Below are 15,003 nucleotides of genomic sequence, written 5' to 3' on the forward strand. Positions count from 1 at the left end.
GTATTTCCCAAAGAGTCTCAATGTACAAACCTGAGCTTTGATACAATTTGTAACATCATTTACTTATAATACAGAAAATATATAGAAAAAAATTACAAACCATAATCTTACGACTTAAACCAAGTCTTAAATATTATGCCACGAAGGCGGACGAGGATTTCTATGACATATTTATTAATTAAACACTTTATTAATTGTTACACAGTCGGCATATCTGTCTCTGCCATACTTTAATGGGTCACATGGCCTCCCTCAAGGCATTAGGCCCATCACTAGAGTCTGGATATCCTTTGTACGCTCAGCCACACAGCTTGCTTTTGGGATTCTCTATTGCATGTGTCCGTCCATCAGTTAAATCTAGCTGTGACAACTGGCATGGTTTTCATTCGTTGATCTGGATGGGGTGATTTGACGATGGGAAGGGTTTAGGGCTTTTCCAACTACCCAACTCCCCATCTCCGGTCGAAGGGGAGGTCAATTTCTACCTAGAGGAGGAGGTATTGGTCGCTCTCCAATGACTTTGACTATAGGTTTCTCAGTTGCATCTGCAACTCCTTATCCACGAGTTATGGCACTATCTTTCCATCCTTCGTAAGGAGGTAACTAGATCCCTTACCCTCATTCATTCTAGTTCTCCATTACTAAATATGTTTAATCTTGCTTTAAATTCTTGTCGAAACAAAGGGTTAACAAATGGCTCTCGATGGCTAGGGCTGGCACGAGGTTCCTCATGTTCAGTGAAGGGTGGTGGGTTCCAACGTAGGCTTTAGGAATGTAAGCCTTTGTCCTGTAGGTATCTCTCTTACAATTTTCACTATTTCTATTTTTCTAACCAATCGATTGTTTATGTGCAAGGAAGATGGATGGCCCACAGATGGAGCTCTTCAAACTCGGGTAAGGTTGACATTCTCCAATTATTATTCTTTATCATTTAAATAAAAGACAAGCATTCTCCCAAAAGGAAGACGGATGGCCCACGGATGGAGCTCTTCAAACTTGGGTAAGGTTGACATTCTCCAATTATTACTCTTTATCATTTAAATAAAAGACAAGCATTCTCCCAAAAGGTTCTGAGAACAACTGTAAATCAAATTGTAGGAAAAATGTTGTTACTGTCGGGGTATTTTCATGATTATGTCCACGTCTCTAGAGATTAGGTGAACTTATATTCTCCATGGCCATTCATGGGTTGGAAAATATCTACCACGAGTTCCATGAGTTTGAATGTTTTCGATTTGGTTGCATGTGGGAGATTTTCTCTTGCAGAAGACCTTAGCTCGAACATACTGCTTTCATATTTTATTTGAAAGACTGTGTGAATGATTAAGATGTTGCTCTTCGTTTCAAGAGTTGAAATTTATATAGGTTTTTGGGGCTTCTTGGCTCATAAGACTATTGCTATTTTTGCAAGTCTGTATGTAATTTAAATTCCCTAGAATACTTACCTCCCGAGGAACTAAGAACTTGAGGGCCTTTCGAATTTTCTTCTAGTTTGGATACGCTGTGACTTGATTTATGTAGACTGTTGAGGTTATGCTTGTTTATTCCATTAGATATATATGTGCTTTCGTTAATCAAATATATATAGATTTCGACTCTATTACAACCTTTCTGGAAGGATTATTTGATAGTACATGGGATGGGACTCTATTACAGTCTTTCTAGAATACTTTCATAGTTCATCTTTCGATTTCTACTTCGATGTATCCGATTAAATAACAACTAAGGAATTGTCTCCTCCTTGCTTCATTTATTCAGGCTTTCCTAGTACAATTGACTGAAATAATGATTCTCACCCTTCATTAAGAGAGGAATTCCGCCTTAGGGTTTTAGTATTCCCTTTGTTACTATTTATAGAATGTATTTCATTCTCTTAAGTAAATCAAAAAAGATTATTGAAATATCTCCTAACTATGTGAAGTAACAATATGATACGGAGATAAAATGCTTCATGCGTGGTTTCATTATTTGTTAGTTATTATGCATTACTGTATATCCTCTATTTATCAAAGAAAATGTTTCAAGCATGATTTCATTATTTGCTATATATTGTGCATTACTTCATATGCACTGTTCATTAAAGAAAATGCTGCAAGCATGGTTTCATTATTCGCTAACTATTATGCATTATTGTATATTCATTGTTTGTCCCTTTTGATGAATATTTACATGATTCTTGTAAGAAAATAACTTTCTATAATCTAATATTATCCTTTCCTAAATGAAACCTATGATACTTATCTCATTTAAACTTGTCAGTATTTATGTCCAAATTCCTCTAAAAAGTCTATCCTCGCAGCCACAAGCCTAGAGATCACGTTCAGGCTCTTCCCTGAGCACATACTTTCTCTCACAACTAGATTATATCCAACTACAGTCTACCTCTTCCTCGAACACTTTCTCTCTTTCACAAGTGGATTATATCGAGCTACAATGGGTACCTTAGGCCTCAAGTCTCACTCTCTCTTTTTTTAATGTATTTGAGCCACTTCCCACTAGTTTATTCCACCAAGCTCCAAGATAGCCTTTCTCCATTATTTTCCCCTCTATATTTTCCTTTCGAAGGCAAGGGTGTAACCGTTTTTTTTAACTACTGTAAACAATTTATTTTTTTATTAACATGTCTGAACACCTAATTACTCATTAATTAGGTAAGAAATTGTAATATGACCTTCCAGCCTTAGTCATTATCATAATGTAAAAAAAAATAATACAACAAAAAATAAAAATGAACTTAATAACCAGAGTAATTCTTTCAAGTAACCTAAAGTATTACAAAATCCCATACAACACATTAACTATGTTTGTTTTCACAGTTCACCTTAACATTTACTGGTTCCATATGGAAACCATATAGCATTATAGTTGCTGCCAGGTATTCCTAAACATTTATGTAACCTATTTCTGCTCTTTTCGGTCACTGTTGTTCCCTTTACCTACCATGTTGTTTCATTACCACGAGAAACATTGGAGTTTTCCTCACCTTCATTTTGGTCGGTGGAAAAAAAATATAGTTTATTCGTGCCACCATGTAGGTTAAATAAGTTAAATAATAGGTTAATATGAACAATCATTATCATTGAAATTAATTTCTATTTCTGTATAACTAAATTAAATTTTTATCCCTGTCTTATTATAGTAATGGATTTTTCTATTATAATTTTACTTTTTAAATTTTATTATTCTTAACTTTTTTTAATTTTATTATTTTTAATTTTTTGAATTTTATTATTCTATTTTTTGTATTTTTTATAATAATAATTATCAAATATATATTGTATTATTAAAATAAATAAAATAAAATGATAAGGATAAATTTTATTAACTAAAGTTTAATATGACTTTTTTATATATGAAGATGACAAAGAATATATTTTGTTTTTAATTTAAATGTTTATGGAAACATTGCAACCTACATAATTAGTTTCCAATCTTTGCCCTTCTTTAAAAAATTTAAACCTGAAACTTAAAGAAACTAAATCTCATATAAACCATATAATTTATATTTCATGAAATGATTAGCAAATTATCAATACATGTATCAAGCCTATTTGCTCACTAATATTAAAAATCATGATATTTTATCTATTTTGATCATTCATATAAATTAAAACAATAAATATTCTCATATGTTATCATTCTTATTTTCTCACTAATATTTAAAATTATGACATTTTATTTATTTTTTCAAGCATTCATATAAATCAAAACAATATATATTCTCATATGTTATCATTATGATATTCTTAATATTTAAAATATCTAAAAAAAAATTAATAATCTTAAAAACTCTAGCATAATCAATATATAAATGTTAAAATTTCACAATTAAGTAATAGTGTTAGAATTTCACAATTAAGTAACTCTATTAAATGTGATGATGGTTACAATTTAGTAATCTATTTTATGAATTAGCTCTCAAAATTAAATAACTCTATTAAATTTGATTATATAAGACTATTACTCGTTTATTTTAATAATATGAAACAATAAAAATTAATAAATAAAAAACTAAATTATCATCACCCTAAAATAAATTATTATTTTTAACATAATCTTTATTTATACCAATCACATGTTTTAAAAAATATATAATATTTGTACACTAGGTGCGTCTTTACTCTCCTACAGGCATGCAGATCTTGCCATTTAACGGTCAAAGGTTTTTTTTTTATTCGGCGTCCACGTCGAAAAAAATATAATATTTGTACACTACATTGTTACGTGACAAAGAAAGCCATTTTACTTTTTTGGAATTGCGCGTGCAATAGCGTTTTTGGAATTCTGCGTTGAAAGGACTATAATATTTGTAATTTGTTTTTAAGAATTAAAATGGTAGAGAAGCAAAATTCATTATGGAAAAACATATTATTATAATTAAATTGTGAAATTATTATGGAGATAAATACATTGATTCATAATATTTTTTTTAAGAAAATCATGTTCATATTATTTATTATTTTTTGAGTTTTGGGTCGTGCATTTTAATTATTATTATTATTTTTAAATTGTGTTTTTTTTAATTATGTTTTTTTAAAGAAATAAGTTTTTAACCAAATTACAAGCAGTTTGGGGAATTTTAAATCACACACTAAAATTTAGAAATACACGAATCTACCTAACATTCCTAGAATCATTTGTATTTTTTTAAATTTATTATTTTAAATTAAATTCATAATTAGTATATATAATTTTAAATTAATATAATAATTTTCCATTTGCGTCAATTGAGGATGGCATAAAGACACAAGGGCCTGGTTAAACTATTGGGAGATCAACGAAAATGATGCATTGCAAAACATAAATAACATTAAAGATATTGTTACTTTTAAGTTCAAAGAAAAAATGTAGTGTGAGAAAGACTTAGCGGCTAAAAGAAAATTAAGTTATTATAAGAAGGTCATCAACCTCACCCTAGAAGATCAAAAGTATCTCTCTATTTTAACTAGCTCAAAGAAGAAAATTAATATAGCAAAGATTAGAACGAATTCTCATGAGCTCCATAGTGAAAGAGCGTTGGGGAGTTCCTAAAACGCCATGGACGAAAAGGATCTGCCATATATGTAAGAATAGGAACATCGAGGATGAAAACCACTTCCTCTTAGAGTGCCCCCCGTATAACCACATTAGATCTCAGTTTCACAATCTTTGTTACAATACTGACCTTCCTAGCATTTTACAATGTCAAAATTATAGTGAGCTCTGGAGGCTTCTCTCCAAGCTTTTTGAGCATAGGAATAAAATCTTAAATCAAAATAGATAATTTGTTTCTTTAGGTCCGATAGACCATTATTTGGTCTCAGCGAACGTTAACCATCATCATCATCATCATCATCAATATTTCAAATAAATGGTTTGCGATTCATTTTAGTTTTTTAAATTTAAATTAAATTTCTGGAATTTGTTTTCCTTAATTTTAGATATTTTGATATATAAAACGTAGATTATTTCTATATCGATATACATATGTATTGATAATTTAAATTATTTATTAATATAAATAATAAAATGATAATTTTATTATATTTATTAATTTAAATGATGATGATTTTATAGATTAATTTTGTGTGTGGAATATTTTGATAAGTTTTTGAGTTTATTATTTCTATAAATATTGTTGCATAAGTTTTTAGTTAAAATCATAATTAATAAATTTATTTTATATATTATTTTTAAAAATATATAGAAATTTTACATTATATTTTTAGGGGATTTAAATAACAAGTTAAGGGAGTTCAATTTCTTGTCTTGATAGGATGATATGTTGGACATGAATGATGAAGATGGAATCTTCCCAAGCTTACAACAACAAAAAAAATAACAAAATTAAAGATAATATTGACTTATAAAAATATATTCTTTTGATAAAATTTTCAAATATTAGAAAAATTATTTTATTAAATAGATATTTTTTTAGAATTAAATATAGACTTTTAAATTTTATTATTCTATTTTAAATATATCACTACTTTTTTTTAATATTTAGAAAATAAAATTAAAAGTATTTAATATGAATTATTTTAAGTAGTATTGTGAAAATTTTTAATATATTTTAATTAAATTTTATTTATTAGAAAAAATTGTTTTATTGTTTGTAAGTTTATGTGATGGTTAGAACCTGAAGAAATAATGTCTAGAAGTTGATCCATAATAATCATTTTTAGTTGACATTTGGAGTCTAAAACATACCCATGATGAGGACAGAGTGTATGAAAGGAGGGGGAGATGTATAAATATAAAGAAAGAAGAGGATGAAAAAATTGGATGGATGAGAAACCTAATTATAAGAACAAAAAGGCTAAATCCTAAAAATGTAAAACAACTAACATTTAGAAATGTATATAATAGTTAATAATGATATATTAATTGACCATAGATTTATTAATAATGATCTTTTCCCTAGAGAAATCAATAGTGCAATGACTCCATGAAGGTGAAAAAAATACATGCTTCTTCCATAAATCCCTGATAAGCATACACACCACAATTATATTTACTCCCTAAATTCTAGTGATGGCACATGACTTGTTGAGCATGGGGACATAAAGGAGAAGCAAGTATCATTCTATAAAGATCTCCTCTCTAAGAATCGTCGGGATAGAGGCAAAGCCATATCTAAAATTATTGAACACATCCTCAAACTGGTGAACCAAGAGTAGAATGTGACACCCATCAGGGAAATTTTCTTCTTTCCTTCTTAGGTGGAGGAAGAAGTCAAAGAGATGTCCAAACAAAGCCCCAAGTCTAGATGGGTTCACCAACAACTTGTTCAAGGTATGTTTATCATTTATTAGTAAAGAGTTGCATGTTGTAGTAGAGGAATCATGAAGCTCCGAACAGGTGTGGTCTGGTTTGAACACTACTTTCCTTGCTTTGATTCCCAAAATTAGTCAATATAGGGAACCTATTGGCTTTAGACCCATCATTACGTGCAATGTGATATATAATATCATATATTTTGTCATAGTTAAGAGGCTTAAACCACTAAAAAACACCTCATTGATCCAGAGCAATATGGTTTCACTAAAGAGTGCCAAATCTAGGATGGACTTATCACTTCCCATGAAGTTGTTCACTCGCTCAAGTGGAATGGAAACTTAGGGATGGTGATCAAGTTAGATCTCTCCAAAGATTATGGTAGAATTAATTGGGAGTATCTCCTCAGTATTATGGCTACCTATGGGTTTTCTCTTGAGTGGATTCATTGGATCCAAATCCTGATATCGTCCCCTTACTTCTCCATCTTTATAGATGGCTCGCCATCGCATACCTTTAGGGTCTTATGAGGCCTTCATCAAGGTGATCCTGTCAAACCTCCACACCAGATAATTTTTTATTTTTTTTGGTTACTTTTACCATTATGTAATTTTATGCTAAATGTACTCCGGTTCCTACTACAGTTATAAACTGCGTGGCCTAGATTTAAGAGTTGTAGTTTTTGATATTTTATTTTGTTTCTGTTCAAATGGTGACCCACGCCAGTTAACACGTGGCATAAGATTAAAGTGGCATTCTTTGACTTTTTTGTCTGGTCATGTGATTGCCTTATTCGCAAATCCCAGCATATTAACTTATGTCCGGTGCCGTGCTGTACGTGGCCGACAGACTGTTCATTTCTTCACTTGTATGGTATTTCCCGCTACCTCAATGGTGGAGATTTCTTTCCATACATCCAACGGCGAAGAGACAAAGGCTTTTGCGGGCTGCCAGCATTACTTCCAAGGGTATCGGGTTTGGTCATCAATGTTTACTGTTTCTATCGTTTTCAGAGGTTTCATCTGGGCACTGCCGTTGCTCTCGCATACCACTCTCTAGCTTACAGTTCTTGTACAGAGGCTGGCGAATGGGTCAGCTACATTTCCAGGTAACAATGCATAGTGGTGAGTTCTTTCCCATTAATTTCATGTGCATTCGAGGTTATCATCTCTTATCAAACCCTTGCTAACCTAAGGTTGTCTCTATGTTCACAGGAAATAGATTTTAGGCATGGTTGAATAGCCTCGTGGCAGCGCCTTGCTATTATGGCGACCTTAGCTGGTAAGTGACTCAGAAAAGAAACTAGGTTTATGATCTTTTACCCTGTGTCATACGGTTGGCGTGAGCTGGACCGGTTCTGAGATAATTTATGTTTTTGTTTCTTGTTACAATTTTACAGACAAGGACGCCTTCCACCATTCGGCATCCAAGTCAAGGCTAGGGAACAACCCCCTTTCTTCCAATGCGAAGGTTTCCAGGTATGGAAACCCTCCATTCGCAACTTTTCTTGCTGCCACCGGGGTTATCTATTCTGTTTGGTTATGCCTGGGACCTATTCGTGCTATTTAATGAATTAGGGAGTTGGAGGGAGTTCCGCGCAGTTACCCTATAATAATTTTTGTGCATTTTCCATTGATAATGGGACCGGCTACAGCTCTGTCCGTCCATGCTACTGTATTTTTATTTAGCTCTACAGGTTTTTAGACTTACGGCACAATATCCACTGTAGTCTGGTTCCGATGTTTTTGACCTGACAGTGGAATTCCACTCTGCGGCTACCTTATACATGAATGTAATCTATTATTAATAATAAACTTACAATTGCGCATAGCTTTTATCAAATTTTACTTTATTTTATTGTAATGATTGCATACACATTTTTGAAAGGATTATTGTTCTCGGCATAACACTGCTTATAAGCGAATTTATCTTTTTCTCCTCCCGCACTGACTTGAACCAAAACCTTCACCCAATTTTCATAGCCTTTCCTCCACTCTTCCGAATCCACAGGGTTGAACTCGGTTCTTCTTTTGTTGGTCTCAGTTAAGGGTAGATTCTAAAGAAAAAAACAACTAATGACAGGTTCCCATGTACACGATATAGGCCCGAGAACTACAAGGGTTTCAACTTCGATTTCTGGATCAAGGGATTCCAATTATTATTTTGTTTTTGTTTCAAAAATAAGCCACCTGCGTGACTTGGATTGGGGTCTTTTTTTTCTAATTAATACTATTTTATATATGTAACAACAATCTTGATTCCGCCCCATGTCCCGATGCTACTAGAATAAACCACCACAACTTCGTGACCTGTTTCAGGTTTGTCCAGGTTCTCTTCTCTTTAAGTGACCATAGTCTCCGTTGCAGGATTGTTCTAAAATCTCTATACTGTTGTCTGTTAGCCTGAGGAAATAACTGGTCTAAAGTTTTGAGTTCTGTGGTTTCTGTTTATCGTTCAAAACAAATTCCTTTACAGCATCTACTTTATTACCTCTACAACAGTCGTTCAATAGCCAACCCTCCCGAATTAACAACCTTCGAATTTGATATTTTGATTTGGTTTCATAATGAGGGTCATGCTGCAGGTTATGAGTTTACCTACTAATAGTCCTTTGTTATCATTATTAATTTTCTTTTTAAGCAACAAAGAATTTCTTATTACTCTACTATAATACTTTCTTAACCTGTACAGACACTCATCTCCTACAGAAATTAAATACCTTCTCTCTCTCTTGTAATAAAGACAGATCTACATACCTGTATTGTACTTCGAAGATACTCGCTCGCATCTTTCTCCCTTGATATGATCAACCTGATTTACTGTAGCTAGTGCTCCACCCCACCATGAGACCATCTTTCGAGACCCATTTGCCCCCTAGCTTACTCAAGACTTCTGTCTTTGCTAGTTGCAGCGCTCTTCTCTCTTACCATCTGATCCTCTCCGGACTTGTTAAGCTACCCTTCCCATTATCCTGTCTGTCTCTACAACACAGCCACTTTTTTCCCTTCTTTTTTTCCCTTTCTTGGAACCCATTCCACAGTTAGGGAGGGAAAAAAGGTTAGGGTCTTTGCAACCATTTCTTGTCTTCTTTTATTTTTTTTAAAAGAATATGTGAACAACTCAGAATACAGATCATCCCTATTGCTGGGAGATTATTCCGCCATTCCATTTCCGTTATGAAAATAAAATAATATTAATAAATTAATTTAGACAACATATAATAACCATCATCCTTTCATAATGTCCTTCTTTTAACTAAAGTAAATAAAAAGTATTTACAATAATTTGGGGATATGACATCCACCCCCCCTGAGATTAGACATCGTCCCGATGTCCTTCAGTTCCAAACAACCCTGGATAAGTCTGTTTCATGAATTCTTCATCCTCCCAGGTGGCTTCATCAGGCCCAAAATGCCGCCATTGTACCTTAACTTGGGTAATATCCCGCTTCCGTAGCGTGACTTCTCTCCGGTCGAGGATGCTTAGTGGTTCGACCCGGATTTCTCCTTCCGGTTCTACCTGTAACATGAAACACCCTAAGTCAGTTTTTTTTTAACAAAAACATATAGATGTATCTCACCTGTACCTCCTGCCAATTAATTACATGTTTAGGGTCATAAACATATTTTTTCAATACGAAGACATGAAAGACATTATGGACTCGTATGTGGCTAGGCAGGGCAAGCTGGTATGCCACGGGTCCAATTCTTGCTAAGATTTGAAAGGGCCCACAGTATCTAGGTGCCAACTTAGAGCATCCGCTCCACTGTAGTGTGCTTTTCCTTGCTCGAATTCTCACATACACGTGATCACTGACCTGATACTCCTTAAACCTCCTTTTCCGGTCAGCGAAGTTCTTTTGCCTTTCTTGAGCTGCCCTCAAATTAGAGTGCACCTTTTTCACCAGTCCCTCCATTTCCTCAAGCATTTCGGGGCCTAATCTTAATCTGTCTTCCGGTCCACTCCAGCTTGAGGGGGTGCGACATTTTCGCCCATACAATGCTTCAAAAGGGCTCATCTGCAAGGATGTGTGGTAGCCATTATTGTATGTGAACTCAGCCAAATGAAGATAATCTTCCCACTTGTTTGGTTGCTGCATCACAAAGGCCCTCAACATATCTTCCACCACTTGATTTACCCGTTCAGTTTGCCCGTCGGTTTGAGGGTGGTAAGCTGTACTGAAGTTCAGCTGAGTTCCTAATTCTTCAAACAGTGTCCTCCAAAAGACCGATGTAAATTTTACATCACGATCTGAAATTATGGTCTTGGGTAACCCATGCAGCTTAAATATATTTTGCATGAACACATGAGCGATCTGCACAGCTCTGTATGTAGATTGCACTGGTATAAAGTGTGCTGCCTTGCTTAGTTTGTCCACCACAACCATGATGGAGTCATTGTTCTTCTTTGTTTTTGGCAAGCCTGTGATAAAATCCATAGTGATGGTTTCCCATTTCCATTCCGGAATGGGTATTGGTTGAAGTAACCCCGTAGGATGTTGGTGCTCTGCTTTAATCTGTTGACATTCCAAACATCGGGCCAAGTATCCAGCCACATCTTTCTTCATCCCCGGCCAATAATATCCCTTCTGGAGTGCGGTGACCATCTTTTGATACCCTGGGTGTCTAGTATAATGACTTCTATGATGCTCATCCAATATCAGGTTCCTAATGCTGTTTTGATTGGGTACGTACAACCTACCTTTATAGTATATCTTGCCATCAACATCTAAGGCATAGTCCGACTGTTTTTCTTTGCTGTTTGGTAGCTGTACCTGCTGTTTTATTTGCTGATAAACAACATCTTGTTCGGCTGCCTTTTGAATCATCTCCCTGAAGGGGCTTTTCACCTCACTGCAAGAAATCTCATACAAGCATTGCAGCTTCCGACTCAATGCGTCAGCCACCTGATTCTCCTTCCCCTTTAAATGTCTGATTTCAAAATCGAAACTGCTTAGAAAGTCTACCCACCGTGCTTGTCTTGCATTTAACGTGGGCTGATTAAAATAGTTGGTCAGGCTGTGGTGGTCTGTTAATAACAGAATTTTTTTCCCCATGAGGTAATGGCGCCACATTTTCAGGGCATGAATCACCGCAGCCAGCTCTAGATCGTAAGCAGAATATTTCTGCTCATGCTCTTTTAACTTCCTTGATTCATACGCTATCACCTTTCCTTCCTGCATCAGCACACCTCCTACCCCTTCCTTACTTGCGTCCGTACACACCACATACTCCTTACTGGGGTCAGCTATACTTAGAACAGGCGCCGTGGTGAGTAGGTGTTTAAGTTGCTCGAAACTTCTTTGACATTCAGGAGTCCACCTGAAAGCTTTCCCTTTTTTCTGCAGAGATGTGATTGGATAAGCTACTCTTGAAAAACCCTCCACAAACTGTCGATGATAACCTGATAGCCCCATAAAAGATCGAATATCTGCCACATCTTTGGGTACTGGCCACTCCATGATGGTCCTAATCTTTTCAGGATCCATGGCAATTCCATCTCTAGTGAGGATGTGGCCCAGATATTGTATTTGCTCCTTAAAGAATTCACACTTGCTAAACTTGGCATATAATTGGTGTTCTCGGAGGGTTTGCAATACTATCCTGAGGTGCTCCTGATGCTCCTCTTTAGTCCAAGAATAGATCAATATATCGTCAATAAAGATCAGCACAAACTTGTCTAAATACCGATGAAACACACTATTCATCAAACACATAAAGGTGGCGGGAGCGTTGGTCAATCCGAAGGGTAACACCACAAACTCATAATGACCATACTGTGTTCTAAACGCTGTCTTAGCTATATCTTCTTTTTTAATTCGGATTTGGTGATACCCAGATCGCAGATCAATCTTAGAGAAGACTGTTGCTCCCTTCACCTGGTCAAACAACTCATCGATTCGGGGCAGAGGGTACTTGTTCTTGATTGTCAATTTGTTTAACTGGCGATAATCCATACACATGCGGAGAGTCGCGTCCTTTTTCTTCACAAACAATACTGGAGCTCCCCAAGGGGATACACTGGGGCGAATGTATTTTTTGTCCAACAGCTCTTGCAATTGCATCTTCAACTCTATTAATTCTGGTACACTCATTCTGTAAGGTGCTCGAGAAACTGGGGCTGCCCCTGGTATCAATTCTATGGTAAAATCTATGTCCCTTTTGGGTGGCAATCCAGGTATCTCTTCTGGAAATACATCGGCAAATTCCTGTATCACAGGAATATTCTCCAGTGCAGCTGTTTTGTCTTTCGAGTTGGCGTACCCAACTTGGATGGCATAAATTTGGCATCCCTTCCTGATGCATTTTTCTAGTTGCGATGCAGTTATGGGCCGAATCTGCACTGGCTGCTTAATTCCCTGTACTTCCTGTGCTATTCCCAGCTCATCCTTGTAGCTGATGGTCTTGGTCTTACAATTAATTATGGACCAGTGTTTCTCTAGCCAGTCCATACCAATCAGTATATCGTACGAGCCAAGAGGGAGCACATTCAAATCTGCTGTCACGGGTTGTCCTGCTATTTCTATTGGGTAGCTTTTAACCTTAGACATTACCCGCCTTTTTGCCCCTATTTCCAACTGAACTAGCCAGGGGGTTTTAAACTTAACAGGCTGTAACTTACAATGTTCCACAACTCTAGGACTAATGTAACTTAACGTAGCACCAGGATCAATCAAAACAGTTACAGCAAGGTCAAAAAGTTTACCTTCGAATTCTACCATGGTTGGCTGGTACTCTGCCTGGCGATCTTCCAAAGCAGCATTAATCTTTGGCAGAGCTCGCCCTACATCGCCAACTGTAGAGGCTTCATAAACCTGAGAGACCTGTTCAGCTCCTTTTCGCTGGGGGCAGTTTTTCACATAATGGGGCCCGCCATAGCCCCAGCATTGCACGGGAGGCCTTGTTGTCCCTTCATTGTCCAATTTCCTGGTTCGGTCATTGGTTCTGGACTCACTGGGGGCCATGATCAGAACGAATTTTTCTGCGAGCTCCTGCTGACCTACCCCTTAACGAATCCTTTGCTGCCTCCTTCGTGATTACCTTTGATACTTCCAGCCGGTTTCCTGCCCTTCTTCTCGGCCCACCTCTTACCCAGGACATCTCCTTTCTGCTTGCTCTGCTGATAGAAAATTCGGGCCTTGCGGATGGCCTCGTCCATCGTCTTTGGGTTGTCAAATTCTATTCTTTCCCTCATGCTCATCGGTAGACTGCTAACAAACCTTTGTACCTTAGCTTTTTCTTCCCGTATATAGGGCACGTAACGGAGTAGGGAGGTAAAGCGAGTGATAAATTCATCCATAGTCTGCTGCCCCAATCGCAGATCATGGAATTCTCTTGCCTTTTCATCATAGAAGCGCTCGGTCAGGTATCTTTCTTTAAAATATCTCTGAAATTTATCCCAAGTAATATTCTGCTCGCTTACACCCTTTACCATTTTTACCTCCTCCCACCACAGGGTGGCCTTTCCTTGTAATTGGAAAATGGCCAACCGTGCCTTGAGGTTGTTGTCATAGTCATAAAGCTGGAAATATTTATTCATATTGATTAACCAGGCCTCCGCTGCTTCTTCTTGTTCACCGTCAAAGTGCGGCTACTTGATTTTATGGAATTCTCCCTGCAGCTCTATCGACTACCACTTGGACGTTTTCTATTCTGAAGCATTATCTGAACGTTCTTCCTCCCTTCCCTTTGATTCTTCGGGCTCTGCATGAGGATTCTGTTCGCCTGACATTCTTTGCTCCTCAGCACTGGGATTTAGTGGCTATTGGTATTGCCTATCAGATAAACTTTTGAGAATTCTCTCCTGTTCCATCATTAATCTCGCATTATCATCGCGTAACCGGGCCATTTCATTTTTCAGTTCTTGTATAGTTTCCAAAATCACCATGTTGGTATTGTGGGTTTCCTCACCCAGCTGAACCCATAACTCGGGATTGTTTCCAGAACCTGCTTCCGGCTCCTGACCCGCCCCAAACTTGTGGGACGCACTATCTATTCTTCTCATGGTGTCAGTCTTCTGTTGTTTTCTGTACTTACCACAAACAGTAACAGTGCCAGAATTATCACATTATATGTTGCTTATACACCTATTAAGAATGAAATCAGTTGTAAATACAATGGGTTAATAGTCTATTTATTTATTTTTCTTTAATGGTCTGATTGATTCCATCTGTCCCCAGAGGTCACAACTTTGTTACTTAGCTCTGATACCACTTGTCAAACCTTCACACTGGATAATTTTTTTTTT

General features: G+C 36.2%; 1 long non-coding RNA gene across 2 annotated transcripts; it reads left to right on the top strand.

Moving 5' to 3' along the window:
• The first annotated feature begins 7,616 nt into the window (after positions 1-7,616).
• Positions 7,617-8,545, top strand: LOC149244172 (uncharacterized). Of its 2 annotated transcripts, none has more exons than XR_016245829.1 (3): positions 7,617-7,880; positions 7,971-8,037; positions 8,156-8,545. It is a non-coding gene; the product is annotated as an uncharacterized LOC149244172 (long non-coding RNA). The 2 variants fall into 2 exon arrangements; XR_016245828.1 differs by having other exon boundaries at positions 7,617-7,864; positions 8,156-8,525.
• Positions 8,546-15,003: the final 6,458 nt, after the last annotated feature.

This window comes from Pinus tabuliformis, chromosome 8, assembly GCF_031772625.1.
Source record: "Pinus tabuliformis cultivar Carrire ecotype Pingquan chromosome 8, CPIR1, whole genome shotgun sequence".
Classification (NCBI taxonomy): Eukaryota; Viridiplantae; Streptophyta; class Pinopsida; order Pinales; family Pinaceae; genus Pinus; species Pinus tabuliformis.